The 22758-nt window shown below is 44.6% G+C and overlaps 1 pseudogene; it reads right to left on the minus strand.

Annotated features, from left to right (window-relative positions):
• LOC111982688 (bridge-like lipid transfer protein family member 2) overlaps positions 1-22422 on the minus strand; it is a 26074-nt pseudogene extending 3652 nt beyond the window's left edge.
• Positions 22423-22758: the final 336 nt, after the last annotated feature.

A 22758-nucleotide genomic window follows, 5' to 3' on the forward strand; every position in this document is an offset into this window, starting at 1 on the left:
AATCTATAATTATGTCTCCGTCATCTAGCATGGGTAGGATGGTCATCTGAATCAGGGTTAGTTTGGCAGCTGGGGTGAAAGAGGAGCGATTACGATAGAGGAAACCAAGTGTAGATTTAACCTTAGCTTGCAGCTTTGATATGTGCTGAGAGAAGGACAGTGTACCGTCTAGCCATACTCCCAAGTACTTGTATGAAGTGACTACCTCAAGCTCTAAACCCTCAGAGGTTTTAATCACACCGGTGGGTTGAGGGGCATTTTTCTTAGCAAACCACATTACCTTTTGTTTTGAGGTATTCAGAACAAGGTTAGGGCAGAGAAAGCTTGTTAGACACTAAGAAAGTTTAACACAAAATCTGGGGAAAGGAGTTCTTGAACCATATGTTATTTCATATTTTCTGAAGTGACCTATGATATCTGCCCCCCCCCCCCCCCTCTGTGTAGATGATAAAGGAGAAGCTGCGTCTGAAGCCGGCGTCAGGCTCTGACTCAAGGGGCAAAGCATTTGAGGGAAGTCAGACAGTAGCATTCAGCAGCAGGAGGAGGATGAGAAGGCCCGACTCCTCATCGGTCTCACCTGCTCAGACAAGAGCTCCAGCAAGAAGAGCATCTTCAGCCGGCGCAAGTGACCCATAGGCCTACATACACTGAACAGTACTGCACTGAACCACTGCGCTCTAGTCTATGGCAGTGTCCAAATGGCACCCAATACCCTACATGGTGAACTACTTTCGACCAGGCCCTATGGTTCCTGGTCAGAAGTAGGGCATGTATAGAGAATAGGGTGCCATTTTGGGACGCAGACTATGGCTGCAACAGTAGCACACTCCCCAGCCCAGGGAATCATGGAGAGGTCAGACTGCCTTTTACTAGCGTGTTATCTGATGACACTTGACAGTCAAATACTGTATGCTGTGTGTGAGATGGAGCTGGCAGGTCATTATGGGGCAGAGAGACTGATGACAAAGCAGTGTCAAGGACTGACCCTGACCCTCCTTTGTATTTATGATCGAAAAGTCACAACTGACCCTAGATCAGCACTCTTATTCTAAGAGGCTTTATGGAGATGGGGCCCAGTTATCTGCTAAAAACAAATACCATGGTCTTATTGACCAAATGTATCTTTGTTTTCTTGATTTTTCATGCCATACAGTAAACATTTCATTTTCATTCAATGCATCACGCATGGTCCTTAACTTTCAGAATGAGCAGCCTATACTTGTTGACTTAATAGTATGACTGGGGTGATGGCTATTTTTTTAAGTTTCACTGTCCATTTCCATTAAATCAATTAGAACATTTCATAGTTTATATGTTGACTATGGTTGTGTCTCAAATGGATCCCTATATAGTTCACTATAGGGGATAGGATGCCAAAGTAGTGCACTATATATGGGATAGGATGCTGTTTTAAGATGCAAATAATGTGACTTGTTCAGAGCATCATTTCCTGCTGGTTCAGGAATACTGTATCCTCAAACAAATGTTATCCGGTAGATTGTAAAACATTTTCATCTCAAATTAAAGTACCTTGACAACCATAGAAATGCTGTCTGTTGCAACAGTTAGAAATACCTGATTCACTAGTACTGTAATGATATATTCGAGCCTTGTGCTTTTATTATAGCGTTGGGATTTTAATGATACTGTACACTGACTGGAAAGTGCATTTCTGTAAATAACACAAATATATAATTTGTACCTGCATGAGACTTCCCCGACAACATATATGCCACAGCAGACTTCTGTTTTACACTGTAGTTCCTCAGCATATCCGTGCAATATATCACAAACAAGCCGCAAAAATATGTCCTTGTTGTTTTATATTGATGCACTTACAGCTTTGATAGGCTCTGCAAAAGTAATGTTGTTGCAGCTTGTCTCCGTAATGTTTTGTAATTTTAACACTACAGCTCTTTTAAAACCTGTTATGGCTGCAGGGGGCGTATGTGAAAAAACTGGAAAATATGTGCCAATTTTCAAACGGCCTCTTAATCAATTTTTGCTCTTACAATATGCATATTAATATTAATATTGGATAGAAAACAATCTCTAGTTTCTAAAACCGTTCTAATTTTTTCTCTGAGTGGTACAAAGTCATTTGGCAGCACTTTCCCTGACAAGAAGTAGAATGTCAGAAATCTATGCTCGCTTCAACGTTATGCCTATACATGGTCATTATACGTAAGACCCTACGTACACTCCGTACGCCTTGCTCTGGGTGTCAAGAGGGTATGAGAGAGAAATTTAGTGAATATCTTGTTCAGAGGTTGAATAGAGCTATTTCTTTGACGTGACCGACCACTTCCGGAAGTCTGAAGCGCGCGACTTGGGAGTGATATTGTGTTCTGTTTTGCTGCTGTTTTGGACGGGAACAATCTCCGGCTGGGTTTTTATTTGATAAATGAGACCATATCATCGTAATGTATGTTTTTTCAATATAGTTTAATCAGATTATTTGAATTTTTTTCGGGAGTTTTCGGGCAGGTAAGGGTGCTCTCGAGCGGCTAGATGTTCTTTACCATTCGGCCATCAGATTTGCCACCAATGCTCCTTATAGGACACATCACTGCACTCTATACATCTCTGTAAACTGGTCATCTCTGTATACCCGTCGCAAGCCCCACTGGTTGATGCTTATTTATAAAACCCTCTGAGGCCTCACTCCCCCCTATCTGAGATATCTACTGCAGCCCTCATCCTCCACATACAACACCCGTTCTGCCAGTTACATTCTGTTAAAGGTCCCCAAAGCACACACATCCCTGGGTCGCTCCTCTTTTCAGTTCACTGCAGCAAGTGACTGGAACAAGCTGCAAAAAACACTCAAACTGGACAGTTCTCTCTCTTCATTCAAAGACTCAATCATGGACACTCATACTGACAGTTGTGGCTGTTTCGCGTGATGTATTGTTGTCTCTACCTTCTTGACCTTTGTGCTGTTGTCTGTGCCCAATAATAATTGTACCATTTTTTGTGCTGCTACCATGTGCTGCTGCCATGCTGTGTTGCTACCATACTGTTGTGGTCTTAGGTCTCTCTTTATGTAGTGTTGTGGTGTCTCTTATTGTGATGTTTATTTTGTCCTATATTGTTATTTCATTTTTACATTTTTAATCCCAGCCCCCCGTCACCGGCGGAGGCCTTTTGGTAGGCCGTCATTATAAATAAGAATTTGTTCTTAGAGGTTAAATAAATAAATATCGTCTATGGATGGGAAAAGGAAAACATGAGAAATATATAGGACATACGAATGAAGTAAACTATACATAGTTCTATATTGTGACATAAAAATAGCTTTAGGCAGCGATTGGCATTTTGGCAGCTTGGAACATCATGATGGTAGAAGTGCCATTTTTGCCATCTAACTGCTACTGAGGGCATGGATGTTTTGGTAATTGGAGGGGCCAGGGTTCTGTGCAGTACGGAGTAGGATTAAGTTTCCCCTACATGCTGACCCTGGGTCAGTTTGACATTTTCCCCAATAATGGTCAAGGGGGAGGAGAGGTTGATCCTAGATCTGCTTCTAGGGGGGAACTTTACCCTGCAGCGGTTGGGTTAGTAATAAGCGGGACAGGGTTCAGTGCAGTACCTGTGCTACCAGGGCTTTCCTGCTGTCCCTCTTCACAGCCATGGCAAAGTCCAGCCAGGTCCACGTGTTGTTGTGGTACTCCAGACAAGGCAGAACCAGGTTCAGATCTTTCCAGTCAACACTGCTTTTCTCTCCCTATGGGGTACACAAAACATAATGAAACTACATTGACTGGGAGTTAAAAAGTACAACCGTTGTTCATACAATTCTGATGAGAAAATTGGATTCAATAATCATGCCTTCATGACATGTCTGTGTTTGTTCATTGATCTCCTGTTTAATGATATTACATATTCATATACGAATATTACATTTTAATTTATTAAACATTTACTCAAATCAACTATGAAAAAGGATTGAAACCCCATGGTTGATAATACCAAGCATTATGCAATCTGGAAGGCAAGATAATGCTGTCATTGGACAATAACAATTATTTTGCAAATGCCTGAAGATATGAAATTGAAAATCTGAGATGGATTAGAAATGACATGCATGTCACAAACAAGCCAACAGTGTGAGATGGTTTACACATACAAACAGACAAAACACATGACAACACAGCAGATGTTGAGGTATTTTTTTTCAGTCTGAGAACAAAACATGTGACCTGATGCCACCTCTCTGTATCTAATAATGGCCGAGTGAGATTAAATGTCTCCCTTCGAGGGGAATGTTTATTTATAAACTCAAAGACACAAGGACATGTATATAGAATCAATAACTGGCTGGAATCCAAGTATTGAGTACCGTTGTACTTTAGCTATCCTGGAAAATCTGGGAATTGCCTGAAATCCTGGTTGGACGATCCCTGTAATCAGGAGGGAATGCGGAGGAAATCCGGGAATCATCCAACTAGGATTTCTGGAAAATTACTGGAATTTTGCTACTCTTGACTTTAGCACATGGTGATACCTACATTGTAGTTGACACAGAGGGGAACCTGGGGGATCTTGATGTAGATGAAGGAGTTATTCATGGCTGCTCTCTACTTCATCTTGTCGATGTCATCAACAGGATGCTAGACAGGGAAATAAGACATACTTCAGTTTCAATACGGTATGAAAAACCTAAGGCTGTGTCTGAAATGGCACCCTAATCCTCATCATAGTGCACTTCTTTTGACCAGGGTCCATAGAGCTCTGGTCAAAAGTAGTGCACAATATAAGGTATAGGATGCCATATCTGAAGCAGCATAAATTAAGCGAGAAAGTTGGGAAGTACTTGTGAAACAACAAGCCAATTCCACCAGCAGATGTAGCTAGTTGGCAAAGTAGCAGGGACACAACTTTCACTGGGGACATGTCCCCCCCACATTCTGAAATTGCATTTTTGTCCCCCCCAGTTTTATCATTGGAATGTAATACAAAACGAGGCAACGGTGTGCTTTAGAAACAAGAGGACGCCTCCGAGCGGTCGGGTAGATTGTTTATCAGACTGGATAATTACTTACACACACATGTACGTTTGGGGTCACTTAGAAATGTCCTTGATTTTGAAAGAAAAGTAAATTTTTTGTCCATTAAAATAAAACTGATCAGAAATACAGTGTAGACATTGTTAATGTTGTAAATGACTATTGTAGCTGGAAACGGCAGATTTTTAATGCAATATCTACATAGGCGTACAGAGGCCTATTATCAGCAACCATCACTCCTGTGTTCCAATGGCATGTTGTGTTAGCTAATCCAAGTTGATCATTTTAACAGGCTAATTGATTATTACAAAACCCTTTTGCAATTATGTTATTATGTTAGCACAGCTGAAAACTGTTGTGCTGATTTAAAGAATGAATAAAACTGGCCTTCTTTAGACTAGTTGAGTATCTGGAGCATCAGGATTTGTGGGTTCAATTACAGGCTCAAAATGGCTAYGAACAAAGAACTTTCTTCTGAAACTCGTCATTTAATTCTTGATCTGAGAAATGAAGGCTATTCCATGCGAGAAATTGCCAAGAAACTGAAGAGCTCATACAAAGCTGTGTACTACTCCCTTCACAGAACAGCACAAACTGTCTCTAACCAGAATAGAAAGAGTGGGAGGCCCCAGTGCACAACTGAGCAAGAGGACAAGTACATTAGAGTGTGTAGTTTGAGAAACAGATGCCTCACAAGTCCTCAACTGGCAGCTTCATTAAATGGTAACCGCAAAACACCAGTCTCAACGTCAACAGTGAAGAGGCGACTACGGGATGCTGGACTTTAAGGACATTTGAGGCATCTGTTTGTCAAACCAGACCTGTTTGTCCTCTTGCTCAGTTGTGCACTGGGGCCTCCCACTCTTTCTATTCTGGTTTTGTAAAAAGTGATTTTCTTTCAAAATCAAGGACATTTCTAAGTGACCCCAAACTTTTGAACGTGTGCATGCATGCATGCATATTTAATAATGCCCCCCCCCCCCACTTCTAAAACCAAAGTTGCGCCACTGCAATGTAGTACGGAAGTATGAACATTTGGGGATACATAAACACAAAGATGAATCGCTCATATCTCATTTAAAATAAAAGATACCTCAACAGCCTTTCGGAAGGACCTCCTGACCCCTGATGTGCAGTTCAAGCCTTGGGTGACCCCTTTGTTGGGGCCCATGATCCCCATGGTGTCCTCTGAGAGCTGCCTAGGCTTGGTGACAGGCATGCCTGAGACACAATTTACAATAAAATAAAATAACTTAGAACAGACGTGTCAAACACAAGGCCCTTGGGCCGAATTCGGACCATGACACATTTCTATCCAGCCCACGCAATGATTTGGGTTGTCAATTCATTTTGTCCCGCTTCCATACAGCCCGCAATGCGCTGCACTACACGTCACTGCCAACGTGTCTCACCTCCAACTGCAGTGCATTGCCACAAACACCACTCTTCCCAGACCCACACACGAGGCATAAACCTGGGAATGCACTGTATCATATCGTCACTAATGGCACTGACCGAATCTTCTACCAGACCGAAAGTTTAAATGTGTTGTAGACTAAATGTCCATGCCAAGTTTCGGTTCCGAAGGGTCATTGCTGTAGCCTACGGAAACTGACATCTTGGTTGTCAAAAAGTAAAAAGATAAAGGATTTACAAGCGGGTATACATTACTACTAAGAACAATAGGACACACAAGGGAGTATAAAATTACTCGACAGCTGAGTGATCTACTTTATGAAATTACAGCATGATGCGCGTACATCCGTGAATTCAAAGTCAATTGCGCTGCTTTCGTGTGTTCGGTTTACAGCGGAGGGAAAGTGTACAGACACATGCATACCCAAATGCGAGACAACAGGATGATTCTGCGGGACAGTGTAGCCTACATTAATACAAAAAAATGGCAGCATATGCATTTAGATCTTCTTGAATTACTGTTTCGTGAGTACCTTCTGCCTAGAGGCGCGTTGTTGAGTTTTGGTCGCACGATAATTTCTTTCTACCATTCACCTAACCATCCTAAAATGTGAAGGTGGTGTTGTTGGTATAATAGTAACATACTATGCGATTATATTTGATTATGTAGAATACTAATGAATCATTATGTGATATTTCAAGACATTGATTCATCTTTGATCTAACTTTACTAAACGAGCACCATTGTGAGAAGTGGCAGAGCGACGCACCAGTGCGCTCCGGCAGTGCTTACAACCCTGCAGTCCGAAGCACCGAACTAGCAATTGAAGCGTAGCCAACTCTTTTGCCTTGCGTAACATTTGGTAATGCAGAAACGACACCACATGTGTTGCTGTTTTATGAAAATCTGGCAAAGGAAACATTTCTGGTTGGTCTCAGGAAATGTAAAACAGTTAGGATGGGAGACTTAAAATGGGTTTGAGTGAAGTAGCAGCAAATATGTTGAATGAGCAACCAGAGCCTCACAAGTCTGACGAAATGACCATACATCTTTCAGTCTAATATGGCTATTTGTAACTCTTCATTAGAAGCATCCTTTCTGTAGGTAGTTATGAGACCTAACTTTCCTCTCCAAGTTTAACCCGAAAGGATTTGAGAAAGATTGGCTGACGATAGACATATACAGTGCCTTGCAAAAGTATTCATCCCCCTTGGCATTTTTCGTATTTTGTTGCATTACAATCTGTAATTTAAATAGATTTTGATTTTATGTAATTTACATACACAAAATAGTCCAAATTGGGTGCAGTGAAAAAAAAACTTTAAAAAAAACGGAAAAGTGGTGCATGCATATGTATTCACCCCCTTTGCTATGAAGCCCTTAGATAGGGCTTATCTATCTGTCCATAGATAAGATCTGGTGCAACCAATTAGTTAAATAAAGTCTACCTGTTTGCAATCTAAGTGTCACATGATTTCAGTAATATATATATATATATATATATATATAATATAAAATAAATAAATACACACACACCTGTTCTGAAAGGCCCCAGAGTCTGCAACACCATTAAGCAAGGGGCACCACCAAGCAAGCGGCACCATTAAGACCAAGCAGCTCTCCAAACAGGTCAGGGGCAAGTTGTGGAGAAGTACAGATCAGGCTTGTGTTATAAAAAAATATCCGAAACTTTGAACGTCCCACGGAGCACCATTAAATCCATTATTTAAAAAAATGGCAAGAATATGGCACCACAACAAACCTGTCAAGAGAGGTCTGCCCACCAAAACTCACAGACCAGGCAAGGAGGGCATTAATCAGAGAGGCAACAAAGAGACCCCTGAAGGAGCTGCAAAGCGCCACAGTAGAGATTGGAGTATCTGTCCATAGGACCACTTTAAGCCATACACTCCACAGAGCTGGGCTTTACGGAAGAGTGGCCAGAAAAAAGCCATTGCTTAAAGAAAAGAATAAGCAAACACGTTTGGTGTTTGCCAAAAGGCATGCGGGAGACTCCCCAAACATACGGAAGGAGGTACTCTGGTCAGATGAGACTTAAACTGAGCTTTGTCTGGCGCCTTACCCAACACCTCTCATCACCCCGAGAACACAATCCCCACAGTGAAGCATGGTGGTGGTGGCAGCATCATGCTGTGGGGATGTTTTTCATCAGCAGAGACTGGAAAACTGGTCAGAATTGAAGGAATGATCGATGGTGCTAAATACAGGGAAATTCTTGAGGGAAACCTGTTTCAGTCTTCCAGAGATTCGAGACTGGGACAGAGGTTCACCTTCCAGCAGGACAATGACCCTAAGCATACTGCTAAAGCAACACTCGAGTGGTTTAAGGGGAAACATTTAAATGTCTCAGAATGGCCTAGTCAAAGCCCAGACCTCAATCCAATTGAGAATCTGTGGTATGACTTAAATATTGCTGTACGCCAGTGGAACCCATCCAACCTGAAGGAGCTGGAGCAGTTTTGCCTTGAAGAATGGGCAAAAATCCCAGTGGCTAAATGTGCCAAGCTTATAGAGACATACCCCAACAGACTTGAAGCTGTAATTGCTGCAAAAGGTGGCTCTACAAAGTATTGACTTTGGGGGGGTGAATAGTTATGCACGCTCAAGTTTTCAGTTTTTTTGTCTTATTTCTTGTTTGTTTCACAATAAATTATATTTTGCATCTTCTAAGTGGTAGGCATGTGTAAATCAAATGATTACAACCCCCCACAAAATCCATTTGAATTCCAGGTTGTAAGGCAACAAAATAGGAAAAATGACAGGGGGGTGAATACTTTCGCAAACCACTGTATAAGGCATCCTATGTATACATAAGTGGACATTATAAAAAGGGACATCAGGCACATATGTTTTTTTTCAAATAAAAACAATGGCCAGTTTGAGTCGCAGTTGTACGCACGTTTTATTTTTTGTATAAAAAAACATAGCAGACAATGTCTGGCTGCAAATGTGTTGTTTTTTCAATATGGCCCTAATTGAATTTGACACCCCTGATGTAGAAGATGCTTTTATCCAGAGCGATTACAGTCAGTGCACTCAACTAAGTTTAGTAGGAAAAACAACCACATATCACAGTAATTGCAAGTTATTACATCCTTCTTTGAAATAGCTACAATCAGTAGAACCAGTGCCAGGAAGAAAAACTAGTGTGGATGTGAGTTCAAGAAAGACAGCAGAAGCACCACTACGGCCTCTGAACGACTACCACTCTAGAGTCCACACCCTACACTCCTGTACTTTCCAAAATGGCACCCTATCCCCTTTATTGTGCACTACTTTTGACCAGGGCCCATAGTGCACAATTTAGGGAATAGGGTGCCATGTGGGATGCACCCTCTCACACAGCCCTCAAGGTCACACTAGACCCAGGCTTTTAATAGACACCAGGGGTGACACAGCAACTACCTATCGAATACCACACAAGAGTTGGCAGACAATGGAAACTAATATTGATTGGTTGGGTGGAGACAGGTGTGGATTTCAGGCTGGTCAACATGTAGAGGATGGATGGAGACTTGAGGGCAAGTGAATGTATATATAGTAAAGCATAACTGTTGCACATCAATAACTGGTAAGTTAGTAAGCCTTGTCTGAGTCAGAATGGCCCATAGGGCAGGCACCCAGCTTCTGTAGCTTGATGTACAAGTACACCCCCTGGACAGGATGCTAGCAGGTAGAGGCAATACATACCAGTAGTGACCATTCGGGACTTGTCTTCCTCATCAGCAACTTCCTCCTCCTCCACGTTCCTTCCTGGGAAAAATAATCCCATCATCCTTTTGAAGAACTGGTACATGAGCTGGATGGTGAGAGGAAACACATTCACCTGGTGACACAAACACATTACAACAGAGAAACACGTTTAACTGTATGCTCCCAATGCTTTCATAATTAAATGTTATGATCATGTTACGACATCTTCAATGTTATGACCACATACATACCTTATGACATCTCTAATGTTATGATCACATGCTTCCTCCTCACCTCAAAGTGCTCCTTGACTGAGATACCTCCCACTGGGGGGTGGACCTTACTGAAGATGCGCAGGGCAAACTGACGGCCAGACTGACACGGGATCTGAGGATGCAACACCACCTAGGAGACACGTTTCATGAAGTTAAGTCACAGAGGTTGCATTCCAAATGGCACCAAAAGTAGTGCACTATATAGGGAATATGGTGTCATTCGGGACGTAAACAAAATAATTACTTGAATAATGCCATGCTCCTAACCGCTGACTCATGAAGCAACCCCAAAATATGTTTCCTGTAATGTAGGAAACCAATTTAAATTCCGAATATTTTGTAAAGATAATACAATGAATCTGAACATGTGTCTATACAGCATGAATTGTGAGCAGGAGGATAAATGAATCAATTCACAACTATATGGATTTTACCTTCTAAATATCCCATATGAGCGGGGAAAAATCTGCAAAACAAACATGACTCATACAGCGACGCAAGGCATGGTACCATACAGCACTCAGATGACGGTGCAAATGCAACGAGGGGCACGCAATAAGACGAAGGACTGTGTAGCTGGGCATTCTAGTGACCCAGTCCCATGATGGACATGCAATGCTGAATAACAAAGTCTGAGTCCCAAATGGCACCGTATTCCATTAATAGAGCACTACTATTGGCCAGGACCCAGGTCAAAAGTAGTGCACTATATAGGGAATAGGGTGCCATTTGGGAGATAGCCATAATATTCTGAGTGGGATTTCCGTGATGCTGACTGGATGATGAACAGTATGGTGTCAACAACAGTGACATGAACTCCCAGTTACTGTACCAGCACCATACATACCCTCACGTGCTGCACAGGGGAAACCAAGGAGAGTTAACAACACAAGCAAACACTGCATTAGAGTTATTTGTGAGCACTACATGTTGGGTGCAGCATGGCCTGGAATCATTGGATCAGTCACAGCAGGAGATTAAAACTTCTAACAAAATATTGAAAAAACAAAAAGGCTTGCCCTATCAAAGTTCCCTTTTAGAGGACATATTTGTAAGCTTCACAGGTTCATAGCTCATGTTGTAAAAATGTATCCAAAACGATACACGGATTGAGCTGCAGACTGCCCTTACCAAAGAAAAGGTCAGATTAGCACTATTTCCTGACCTTGAATGCAGCGTTGGGGAGCAGGTTGTTCATGGTGAACCAGCCCAGTTCCAGGAGATGCTCTGCTGTGTCGTCTGACTTGTTCAGCTGTGGGAGGAGTCAGTTTAACAGACGTTTAGCGTCAACATCAGGGCCCGCATTCATAAAGCGTCTCAGAGTAGGAGTACTAATCTAGGATCAGGTACCCCCTGTCTATATCATCTCATTCATTACTATCTAGAAGGCAAAACTGATCCTAATTTCAGCACTCCTAATTTGAGACTTTTGGTGAATATGGGCCCAGCTCTCTTGCCGAAGCACAGCATGAAAAGAGTTAGGGTCATCTCCTTGTAAGGACAGAGCAGTGTCCTCCCTGCCCCATGCCCACCCACCTTGCTGTACATGAACCTCTGCAGCTCCAGCTCAGCGATGCCCAGCTGTCCATCCTCCTCAGTGAGACACCAGCGGGCCTGGGCAGAGCAGATCTCTGTCCTGTGAACCACACTCACGTCCTCTGGGGGCTTACGCAGCTCCAGCTTATTGGCCCTCTGCAGCTGGAAGTCTTTAAAACATCTGGGAGCAGAGCGAGACATCCAGAGAAGAACACAGGAGACTTCCCATGGTTGGCTGAGTAGTTTCCTAGTCCTTGAAATGATGGTGTGTGTGGCGGTGTTGGGCTGACCTGATGAGGATGTTGAGCTCCTCACTCTTCATCTGCATGTCAGTCTCTGCAGCCTCACGTTGATCTCTGACAGCTCATCTCCTCTCAGCTCCTCAGGCTGGGCCTGAGGGAGGTCACACACACCACACAGGTCAAATACACACTCACCAAGTAGATATTTCAGAGCTTAGGGATGTGTTTATTCCCACTATAGATTATAATTGAATAAAGTAAACTAGATCGAATACAACTGTATCGTCCCTCCCATCGGAATTACCTTCAACTTTGGTTTTCACCTCACAAGGCTCACCCTGATATTGGAGTAGATCTGTTTCTCCAGGAGTCTGATCTGGGCCACGTGCTGCCTGACGGCCTCCTGCAGGTGTAGAATGCTGCTGCGCTGCTCCTCTGGGTTACTGGAGATCTCCAGTTGGAAACGCACTCGCTGCTTCTTCTCACTGTGCTCCTGGGGACAGAGCCCACACACAACATGGTCAGAGGGTAGGACAGGAGGCATCCCAAATGACACCTTATTTAAAGCCCTGGTCAAAAGTCATGCACTACATAGAGAATACCATGCCATTTGGGATGCAAAGGGACTTGTAAAGTTCAGAGAGACTTCAGCTATCATACAGTAAGGGTGAATCCAACTTCCACTCATGTAAAAATGTCACTTAGTCTCCCATTGACCTCAATGCATGGCTAAGTGAAAATTCGACTTAAGTGGGAGGTAGGATTCGCCCCTTACACAGTTGCAAATGCTATAGGACAAAACACGGCCTAGTCAGATGTTGACATCTCGTTACCTTGCGTTTGGGCTCAACGTGCAGCAGTAGGTTGTTGACGATGTCCAGGATTATAGCATACTGCACAGGGTTGGTGGAGATCTCCAGGTCATGGTGAATGAGGGTGAAGGTGTCTACAGCCCCTGATAGTACAGTGGGGGGAAAGATACCAAGGGCTCAAGCCTTTACACTCAATAACACAGCAAAAAACTGTCTGCATGTTCCAACACTGTATTTGAGGATGTAGGTTGCCTCAGAATGAAATAGAACACCAGAATGGATTTTGGCATTCAAATAGGACAAACAAATTCAGTACATTTTTCATCCTAGAAATTGATAAAAAAAWTAAAATGATAATAATATTGTATAAAACAGTGCATTATAAACTCAGCAAAAAAAGAAACGTCGCTTTTTCAGGACCCTGTCTTTCAAAGATAATTCGTAAAAATCCAAATAACTTCACAGATCTTCATTGTAAAGGATTTAAACACTGTTTCCCATGCTTGTTCAATGAACCATAAACAATTAATGAACATGCATCTGTGGAACGGTCGTTAAGACACTAACAGCTTACAGACGGTAGGTAATTAAGGTCACAGTTATGAAAACTCAACGCTGTGCGTTACAGGGAAGACATCCTCCTCCCTCATGTGGTACCCTTCCTGCAGGCTCATCCTGACATGACCCTCTAGCATGACAATGCCACCAGCCATGCTGCTCATTCTGTGCGTGATTTCCTGCAAGACAGGAATGTCAGTGTTCTGCAATGGCCAGCGAAGAGCCCGGATCTCAATCCCATTGAGCACGTCTGGGACCTGTTTGATGGGAGGGTGAGGACTAGGGCTATTCCCCCTAGAAATTTCCGGGAACTTGCAGGTGCCTTGGTGGAAGAGTGGGGTAACATCTCACAGCAAGAACTGGCAAATCTGGTGCAGTCCATGAGGAGACGCACTGCAGTACTTAATGCAGCTGGTGGCCACACAAGATACTGACTGTTACTTTTGATTTTGACCCCCCCTTTGTTCAGGGACACATTATTCCATTTCTATTAGTCACATGTCTGTGGAACTTGTTCAGTTTATGTCTCAGTTGTTGAATCCTGTTATGTTCATACAAATATTTACACCTGTTAAGTTTGCTGAAAATAAACACAGTTGACAGTGAGAGGACGTTTCTTTTTTTGCTGAGTTTATGATCTCTATGGGTTGCCTTACCAGCTTGTTTTTTCAGCAGGTCTTCCTTCTCGTTGCGCCGTATCTCTGGGGGTTTGATCTGCGTGGCCAGCTCAGGGTCGATGTCGTGGCTGTAGCCAATGTAGTACATGCGACAGCTGCAACGAGAGATGATACGCTGGACCTGCTGGGTGTCATTCACCTGGGCCGGCTGGTTCCAGTCTGGATACACAGAACAGAGAGGAAGTGTTACATTTACCTTGACACAAGTTAAAAGGTAATTCCACCACTTTTTAACCTTATCATCATCATGTGGAACTTTTAAACTACAGAACATATAAAATGTGCAGTTTACAAATATGTAGACACTTATGGTGCTGGAGATGGTGAATATAAATTTACATTTTTGGGGAATTCCCCCTTTTAGGAAAGATTCAGATCAAGTTGAGATGTTCAGTTTTGCAGGGCCATGGTTTAAACAGAGTGCATTCTATGAAGTAGAGTGGATGTGTGAGGAGCAGCAGTACCTGTGGTGGTGCTGACCATGCCTCCAACAGCCTGACCATTCTCCATCAGCTCCAGCACTGAGTCCAGGTGACGCTTCCTGTGCTCCTCAATGTTTTTCACCTGCAGACGCACCACACACAACCAAGGCAAAGACACACGGTCAAAGCTATGACAGCACCCTGAATCTGAAAGACTAACTGCACAAATACGCTCTCTGTTATGGACCTAATACAGAAATACTCTGTCATGCAACTTGGACTTGAGCCTGAATGTAAGCCATCATGAGCCATATGCAACACATCACCATTCAATGCTACAGATGATAATTTATGGTAGTTTCTGTTAAAGTGGCAAAATGTAACCTTTTGGGCAACCTGAACAAATTTACATAGAAATGTGAGTCAGATCTGTCACTCATTGAACCGTTAGATCTGTTCTACGTGCGCTATTTCTATGCTTCCCCTTTCTTAAGTTCTGTTTTTGTGTTTAACTTTTTTCTTTTACAGCTGAAAATTCAAAAATGTTGGTTATGGAAAATATATTTCACAGTGGTTTTAATGGTACAATGATTCTCAACACTATACTTGCTTGCTTTGTCGCAAACTGAAACTAGGCAAACTATTAGAATTTTCGAAACCAGGAAATGGCGGAGCGATTTCTGCATAGTGCATCTTTAAGAGCGTGTTAATAATGGTTTCACTGGCCCACCTCAAGCCACAGCTGCCAGTCCTCCTGCTCTGAGGGGTTGGGCTCCATGGGGCTCCAAGTATTACATGCCGTCCAGCAGACAGGTCCAGGTGGTCTTCTGCTTGAGGGTGTTGCTGTACCAGGCCGGGTGGTGCTCACACTGCAGCAGCTGGGCCTTGGCAGCAGACACCAGCACGCAGCCAGCTGTCTCTGTGCCATGCAACATCATCTACAGACAGACAGCAGAGCAGGATTATAACCCTGGAAACTGGAGTGTCACATGCTAAATAAAATGCTAGATTGGCAGAACATTTTATATTAGAATGTTGCTAAAAATAGAACAGGTTCTGTTTTCAGTATCGCTAAGGATCCAAAATGACTGAGACGCAGAACATTCTTTCCATATTTGTCTTTGTCCAATAAGGTCCTGTTAGCAAACATAATTGTTAACTTCTGGGGCATTAAAAGTGTGATTGGCCCACTGCTCTTTACAATCTTAATCTGATTTGCCATGAACCTAAAGTCCCAGACTAGTTGTACCTGACAGTTGACCAGCTCGATGAACCAGTTGCGGTTGTAGACGTCGTCTGTCTGGCAGGCAGCGATGCCACACAGCTGATCACTCACACCAGAGTCCTCTGAGAACACCACAAACTCATCAGTCTCTTCAATTAGCTTCTGCAGCATGGATGTCACTGCAGAGAGAGGAGGAAGGAAGAGTTGAAGAAACAGAGGTAGTAACTTATCACATTGAAAGACCATTCATGTGGCCTGGCTGGTCTAGCAGTAATGCTGCAGCATCTGGCATACATATCTAGTGTTGACATAGGTTCGAAACCGGCCTATTGCACATCTCTCTTTCTTTCTCCACTGTCATCCTCTCTCACTATCTGTTCAATAAAATCTGAAAATCCCTTAAAAGAAAATCACATGAAAGACCATTAATTCACAAGGAATTAGGCTGCACTTCTGTTACTCCAGGGGAAACATCCTACCTTCGTGCTGGCTCTTCTCAGGGCGGCTAGTGCTYGGCATGGTTGGGGTGGAGGGGGCTGTGCTGTGGCCGCTGGAGTAGTTGGACAAAGAGCGCTTGAGCTTCTTGGCAGCTTGCAGCGTAGTGTCTATCCTCAGGCCCTACAGAGCCTCTGTGGAGAGGTTCCTCTTGAGAACAGCTGCCTTCTTGTAGCCATCGTACAGACCGAACGCTATGTTCCTGTTAGTGGTGGTCCAGGAGGCTCGCAGGTCAACCAGGCACAGCTTGTGGGTGTACGGGGCATTCACCTCATCTTTTGGGTTCACCTCCTGCCACAATGAGACACACCATTTATACGCTTCACATTTTTACAAGAGATCTAGCTACGCCTTTTGACTGGAGAACTACAAATGAAGGGTTGAGACAGAGAACAAATATCATTCATTTAAAGCTACTGTATTTGTGTCCCAACTGGCACCGCAATGTCCCTGGTCAAAAGTAGTGAACGACATAGGGAATAGGGTGCAAATGGAGACGCAGTCTGTGCCATCAACTTTGGGATGTCTACCATCCCCTCCCCGTTGTCTTACCTCCTCCATGCGGTTGCTCGGACGCTGGTAACTGAGGGAGGACAGGCCGAGCAGGTGGGTCTTCTTCACCTGGGTGTTGATCTAGTGGTCGGCCGTCTCGTCCCAGGTGGAGGCCATGAGGTGCACCGTCATCAGGGACAGCTCTGACACCATCTGGGTCACGTTCCACTCAGAGATCAGCCTCCTCATCACCGTGCCCGCTGAGAGGACAGACGACGCGCGCACACACACACACACACACGCACGAGTTAGACCAACAGGTAGGCTGCTCAACAACTCAGTCTCAAATTATACCAAATTCCAAATATAGTGCACTACTTTTGAACAGATCTCAAGTAGTGCACTAATGTATATGGGAAGATGTAATAAAACATTTGGCCTAAAAACATTGCGTGAGTGTATAAATAGAGTGTGGCATTACTATACCTGTGTTGTGCCAGCTCTTTTTACCCTGTGGGATGAGTCTCTGAGCCCCTCAGGTGAAGACGTGGCCTTTGCTGCACTCCACCTGGATGCCCCTCTGCTGAGTGAAGGAGGCCCAGTAATGCACCTGGGGAAGAGACAAAGACACAGGCCAAATCCCAAATGTCAGCACTCATAGGAGGTAATAAGACAATTGAAGGGACAGTGTGCTCTGAAAACATGGAATCAGTAGTAAGAGATCAAATAAGCAGAAAGACAGGAGTCTTCATTTCCATTTGATCCTAAATTGACAATAAAACTGTATGCTTTGCTTTAGGGATGTACGCTGAACATAAGCATTGAGTGGATGCGTCCCAAATAGCACCCTATTCCCTATATAGTGCACTACTACAAAAGTATTGCACTATAAAAGGGAATAGGGTTCCATTTGGGACAGCCATAGTGTTGGTGATTTACTCACTTGTAGTTGAGGGAAGGCTGCTGTATAGGACATCTGTTTGTAGTGCTGGCCCAGCTTCTTATGGATGGGTCTGCGGCTGTGGAAGAGCTTGCCTCTGCAGTTGGGTCTGGAAATGCTGGTCCAGAAGTTCTGCATCCAGTGCAGGGTACTGCTGTATAGGAGGATTCTGGGCTGGCACGGCTCTGAGAGACAGAAACAGGCCTTCAATAAACAGACAGTCAACATCAGAGCTAATGATTGTTTGATTATTCATCTTGACTACTGCATCCAAGCTAAATACATAGACTTGATTTAACAAGTGTACAGTGTCCCAAATGATAACCTATTAGCTACATGACTTACTTGACTGAGAGCCTGACTGAGGGAACCTATGGGCGCTGATCATAATTAATGCACTATATAGGGAAGAGGGTGCCATTTGGGATGGAGCCTCTGGAGAATTCCTCATTGAACCTGGAAAAAGTCAACCCACACAGCTATCACAAGGTAACTGCTCAACCGCCTCACCTGTGCCACAGTGTTGGTTGAGGTCCATGGTGATGGAGAGGTTGAGGATCCCTGAGCGGAAGGCTCTGAAGGAGTCGAGAGGTTGTCCTGACGTCACATCAGCTATGTTCTCCGCACAGCAGAGCATTACAGCGTGATGGTCATGGGGGTTGCCAGGACAAAGCCACTGGAGGTCAAGGATCATGCACAGATTTGGCAGGTACAGGAAACAGATGTCATCATACCTGAGAACAAGAAAAGAAAAAGCTCCCCCAAAAATTACCCGCCCCCCCAAATCTCTGATATTTGAAAGACAGATTTCGGTCTGCCACCTACTTGGAGGCTGTCCTGACGTTGACATCCATGTCACCTTTGAAGACAAACTGCCCAGGGTTCCACTCGTAGTTGACTTTGTTCCATTCCCAGTGCATGTTCTCTGTAGTGTTATAGGGGTCCTACAAAAGAGCCAGATGTCAAACACAATTGCTGCTAATCCTAATTCTCAGGTCTACACATTTTCCTGAGTCAGTAAGTAGCTAAGTGTTGATCAGACTGTGTGTTAACCTCCGTGGCCAGCTGATGGAGGTTGGCCTGTTCTATGTCCGTGATTCAGCGTCCATGTACCAGCAGACGACTCTTGTCCCACCAGGCCAGAGGCGGGGAGGGGTCATCCGTGGGTTTGGTCAGCAGATCAACCACCTGGCCAATCAGGGTCCAGGCTGGGTCCCAGCAAGGCCCCCACACTATAGTGTACAAGGATATATTGGCTGCATGGAGAGAAGGAGATGGGAAAATAATAGTTAAGAGTTGAATTAGCACAACTGCCAGTATATGTTAAGAGATTAGATGTCATCAAACTAACAAATCCAGATTCACATAAAGTTAAAGGGCATTCAGAAAGTATTCAGACCTCTTTACCTTTTCCACATTGTTACGTTACAGCCTTATTCTAAAATTGATTAAATACCCCCCCCCACCAATCTACACACAATGCCCCATAATGACAAAGCAAAACCCTCCACCAAAAAAAGCTAATTTATAAAAATAAAACATACATAGGTATTCAGACCCCTTACTCAGTACTTTGTTAAAGCACCTTTAGCAGCGATTACAGCCTCAAGTCTTCTTGGGTATGATGCTACAAGCTTGGCACACCTGTATTTGGGGAGTTTGTCCCATTCTTCTCTGCACATCCTCTCAAGCTGTCAGGTTGGATCAGGAGCGTCGCTGCACAGCTATTTTCAGGTCTCTCCAGAGATGTTCGATCGGGTTCAAGTTGGGGCTCTGGATAGGCCACTCAAGGACATTCAGAGACTTGTCCCGAAGCTACTCCTGCGTTGTCTTGGCTGTGTGCTTAGGGTCGTTGTCCTGAGAGCTCGGGAGCAGGTCTTCAAGGATCTCTCTGTACTTTGGACAGTTTAACTTTCCCTCAATCCTGACTAGTCTCAGTCTATTGCTGAAAAAACATTCCCACAGCATGATGCTGCCACCACCATGCTTCATCGTAGGGATGGTGCCAGGTTTCCTCCAGACGTGACACTTGGCATTCAGGCCAAAGAGTTCAATCTTGGTTTCATTAGACCAGATAATCTTGTTTCTCTTGGTCAGAGTCCTTTAGGTGCCTTTTGGCAAAATCCAAGTGGGCGGTCATGTGCCTTTTACTGAGGAGTGGCTTCCATCTGGCCACTCTACCACTCAGGCCTGATTGGTGAAGTGTTGCAGAGATGGTTGTCCATCTGGAAGTTTCTCCAATCTCCACAGAGGAACTCTGGAGCTCTGTCAGAGTGACCTTTGGGTTTTTGGTCACCGCCCTGACCAATGCCCTTCTCTCAGTTTGGCCGGGAGGCCAGCTCTAGGAAGAGTCTTGGGGGTTCCAAACTTCTTCCATTTAAGAATGATGAAGGCCACTGTGTTCTTGGGGAACTTCAGTGCTGCAGAAATGTTTTGTTACCCTTCCCCAAATCTGTGCCTCAACACAATCCTGTCTCGGAGCACTACGGACAATTCCTTCGACCTCATGGTTTGTTTTTTGCTCTGACATGCACTGTCAACTGTCATCCTTATATAGGACAGGTGGGTGCCTTTCCAAACCATGTTCAATCAGGTGGACTCCAATCAAGTTGTAGAAACATATCAAGGATGATCAATGGAAACAGAATGCACCTGACCTCAATTGAGTCTCATAGCAAAGGGCCTGAATACTTGTAAAAAAAGGCATTTGTAAAAACCTGTTTTCATTTTGTCATTATGGGGTATTGTGTGTAGATTGATGAGGATTTTTTTTAATTTGAATACATTTTAGAATAACACTTTAACGCAACAAAATGTGGAAAAAGTGAGGGGGTCTGAATACTTTCCAAATGCACTGTATGTGATCGTCCGGTGTGTGTCTATTGCCGACTGTTGAAAATACAAGTGTTGATCACAAATAATGAGGATCGCCTTGAGGTTCGTGTTTCATTGAAACACTTGACTCACATTTGAAATCGCAGTAGAACTTGAGTGGTGGCATGTTCCTGTGGATGGTTACATCTCCCCATGGCTGGCCTAGTGGCAGCATCTGCCTGCGGCGAGCACGGCCCTGCCCATCCTGCTCGGTCCTGATCAGACGGCCTGACAGCTCCCAGTCCCGGATCTCAAACAGGTAACGAGGATAGTCCTGGATTCTCACTGGCACAAGGGGGGAAATAATTTAGTATAAATATGAAGATAATATTATCAATATTAATATAAATAATTAAGGTATGGAGCAATGGTCAAATGTAGTGCACTATAAAAGGTAATTGGGTTCCATTTGGGACACAATCCCATCACTCACCCAAGAAGGCAGTGAGGTTGAACTTGATTGCCTGGCACCATTGGACCACAAGGGGGAGCCAGTCTCTGGGGAAGGGGCTGACTCCGTCGATGTCCCTCAGCTGCTCGCGGACGCGCTCAGGCCCGTGGAAGGACTGGTCGGCCAGGGCCACCAGCTCCAGGTCGGACACTGTCCAGGTCAGAAGAGACTTCCTCATGGGCGTGTTGGAGTAGAGGCGACGGGAGCGCTGGATGTAGATCTCTATGTGTTTGCGCTCTAGAGACATATACAGCTCTTCTATCTTCCTGGCAGGCAGCAGTTCTCCGTGCTGCTTCCGTAGGTCAGCCACCTTCTTGTCCAGCAGCTGGAGCCTCTTGGAGCTCTCCTTGCTCTCGTCCTTCATCAGCTGGTAGTTGTCCCTCAGCTTGATCTCGAAAACGTCATCCAGGAAGACGAAGGAGAACTGGCTGATCTTGAAGACCAGGTCTGGGGGCAGGCACTGGGGGCCTGGGGTCTGACCAGGGCTGCTGTGCAGGGACTTGAGCCACTTCTGAACGCTGATGAACTTGTCAAAGGTGTTGGAGAAGTTGTACTGGTAGGGGAACTCCACGGCCAGGCAGGGGCAGGTGATCACCCAGGCACGGTTGTGTCGGGTGGAGAGGAAGGGAAAGAGGTGGCGTTGGTCCAGGGACTGATCAGGGTGCGTCTGGACCTCCAGGCCCTTGAAGGAGAATATGTCGTTGCCGTCGAAGTTGAGAAACATGTGTGGAGAGCGGACGTTCATGGAGCCGGAGTGAGTGGAGAGGGACAGGGCGTCTGTGTGCAGCAGGAGGTAGTTGTGCTCTGTCACCTGGGCTGTGAAGCGGGTTCTGCCCAGTTCTACACGCACAGACAGGTCCTTGACCGTACTGTGGGCTGGAGAAGTCTTAGTAGATCCACTCTCTGGAGGATCTGGTAAACTCTCGTCATTTCTTTTCTCTGTCAGTCCTAGAGAGTCACACAGAGTATCCCAGCAACCCTGGCTCTCTTTCACGTGGTGATATAAAAACATGTGGTCTGATGGCGTCCACTGCACTGCCAGCTCCTCTTCACACTGGACCTGCACAAGGGAAGAGGACAAGGCATGTGAACTTATCTGAATAAGACTGTCAATCAGGAAGAAGGAATAGGCCCGATGGACTGATGGTAGGAAGAGTAACTGTAAGCTACCTCCAAGTTCCCGGTGGCGACGTGGTAGCAGATGGCCAGGGTGGAGAGGCTGAGGACAGGGTTGGGGGTTTGGGCTGAGGGACAGCAGGTCAATGGGGCTCAACGCACACACCTGGACAGACACCGTGGAGCTTTCCGCCGAGTCTTGGGCCTTCACTGTGTCCACGCGCAAAGACAGCTCTAGTACACACACAAAGCCAATTACCATACTCAATGTAGGCCTAGTCAGAGATGGATATTAAAAGGTCCATCCAAAATGCACCTTATTTCTTATATCCCTCAAACTCAACTCTGGAAGCCAGTGCCACTGCATTTTTTCCCATTGTTCCCCTCTAAATCAGAGAATGATTTAGAACTTGGACACCAGGTGCAGAAAACCTGCAGGCTCCGGACCTCGTACGGTAAGAGTTGAGTACCCTGCCTATATAGTGCACTAATTTTTACCAGGG

Source organism: Salvelinus sp. IW2-2015, linkage group LG22 (assembly GCF_002910315.2).
Source record: "Salvelinus sp. IW2-2015 linkage group LG22, ASM291031v2, whole genome shotgun sequence".
NCBI classification, from domain to species: domain Eukaryota; kingdom Metazoa; phylum Chordata; class Actinopteri; order Salmoniformes; family Salmonidae; genus Salvelinus; species Salvelinus sp. IW2-2015.